The sequence below is a fragment of the Arachis stenosperma genome, chromosome 2 (genome assembly GCF_014773155.1).
Source record: "Arachis stenosperma cultivar V10309 chromosome 2, arast.V10309.gnm1.PFL2, whole genome shotgun sequence".
In the NCBI taxonomy this organism is placed as follows: Eukaryota; Viridiplantae; Streptophyta; class Magnoliopsida; order Fabales; family Fabaceae; genus Arachis; species Arachis stenosperma.
In genome coordinates, this window is record NC_080378.1 from 53860414 (window position 1) to 53862477 (window position 2064).

The 2064-nt window shown below is 42.4% G+C and overlaps 1 non-coding gene across 1 annotated transcript; it reads right to left on the reverse strand.

Annotated features, from left to right (window-relative positions):
• Window positions 1-431: 431 nt before the first annotated feature.
• LOC130964380 (small nucleolar RNA R71) lies at window positions 432-539 on the reverse strand. Its single transcript, XR_009080477.1, has one exon. It is a non-coding gene; the product is annotated as a small nucleolar RNA R71 (small nucleolar RNA).
• Window positions 540-2064: the final 1525 nt, after the last annotated feature.

Consider the following 2064-nt stretch of genomic DNA (forward strand, 5'->3'; position numbering starts at 1 on the left):
AGAAATCTTCAAAGAAGAAGAACCCATGGCAGCCGAAAACAACAACAATGCCAACAACGCAAGGAAGGTGCTGGGTGACTTTACTGCACCTACTCCCGACTTCTATGGGAGAAGCATCTCTATCCCTGCCATTGGAGCAAACAACTTTGAGCTTAAGCCTCAATTAGTTTCTCTAATGCAACAGAATTGCAAGTTTCATGGACTTCCATTGGAAGATCCTCATCAGTTTTTAGCTGAGTTCTTGCAAATCTGTGACACTGTCAAGACTAATGGTGTTGACCCTGAGGTCTACAGACTTATGCTATTCCCTTTTGCTGTAAGAGACAGAGCTAGGATATGGTTGGACTCACAACCTAAAGAAAGCCTGAACTCTTGGGAAAAGCTAGTCAATGCCTTCTTGGCAAAAGTTCTTTCCACCTCAAAAATTGAGTAAGCTTAGAGTGGAAGTCCAAACCTTCAGACAGAAGGAAGGAGAATCCCTCTATGAAGCTTGGGAAAGATACAAATAATTGATCAGAAAATGTCCCTCTGACATGCTTTCTGAATGGAGCATCATAGGTATTTTCTATGATGGTCTGTCTGAACTGTCCAAGATGTCTTTGGATAGCTCTGCTGGAGGATCTCTTCATCTGAAGAAGACGACTACAGAAGCTCAAGAGCTAATTGAAATGGTTGCAAATAACCAATTCATGTACACTTCTGAAAGGAATCCTGTGAACAATGGGACAAATCAGAAGAAAGGAGTTCTTGAGATTGATACTCTGAATGCCATATTGGCTCAGAACAAAATATTGACTCAGCAAGTCATTTTGATTTCTCAAAGTCTGTCTGGAATGCAAAATGCACCAGGCAGTACTAAGGATGCTTCATCTGAAGAAGAAGCTTATGATCCTGAGAACCCTTCAATGGAAGAGGTGAATTACATGGGAGAACCCTATGGAAACACCTATAATTCTTCATGGAGAAATCACCCAAATTTCTCATGGAAGGATCAACAGAGACCTCAACAAGGTTTCAACAACAATAATGGTGGAAGAAACAGGTTTAGCAATAGCAAGCCTTTTCCATCATCTTCTCAGCAACAGACATAGAATTCTAAGCAGAGCTACTCTGACTTAGCAACCATGGTCTCTGATCTAATCAAAACCACTCAAAGTTTCATGACTGAAACAAGGTCCTCCATTAGAAACTTGGAGGCACAAGTGGGACAGCTGAGCAAGAAAATTACTGAACTCCCTCCTAGTACTCTTCCAAGCAATACAGAAGAAAATCCAAAAGGAGAGTGCAAGGCCATCAACATGGCCGAATTTGGAGAGGAGGAAGAGGCAGTGAACGCCACTGAGGAAGACCTCAATGGGCGTGCACTGGCCTCCAATGAGTTCCCTAATGAGGAACCATGGGAATCTGAGGCTCACACTGAGACCATAGAGATTCCAATGGATTTACTTCTGCCATTCATGAGCTCTGATGAGTATTCTTCCTCTGAAGAGGATGAGTATGTCACTGAAGAGCAAGTTGCTAAATACCTTGGAGCAATCATGAAGTTAAATGACAAGTTATTTGGTAATGAGACTTGGGAGAACAAACCTCCTTTGCTCACCAAAGAACTGGATGACTTGTCTAGGCAGAGATTACCTCAAAAGAGACAAGATCCTGGGAAGTTTTCAATACCTTGTACCATAGGCACCATGACCTTCAAGAAGGCTCTGTGTGACTTAGGGTCAAGTGTAAACCTCATGCCTCTCTCTGTAATGGAGAAGCTAGGGATCTTTGAGGTACAAGCTGCAAGAATCTCACTAGAGATGGCAGACAATTCAAAAAAACAAGCTTATGGACTTGTAGAGGATGTTTTGGTGAAGATTGAAGACCATTACATCCCTGCTGATTTCATAATCCTAGAGACTGGGAAGTGCATGGATGAATCCATCATCCTTGGCAGACCCTTCCTAGCCACAGCAAAGGCTGTGATTGATGTTGACAGAGGAGAATTGATCATTCAAGTTAATGAAGAATCCTTTGTGTTTAAGACTCAAGGATATCCCTCTGTCACCATGGAGAGGAAGC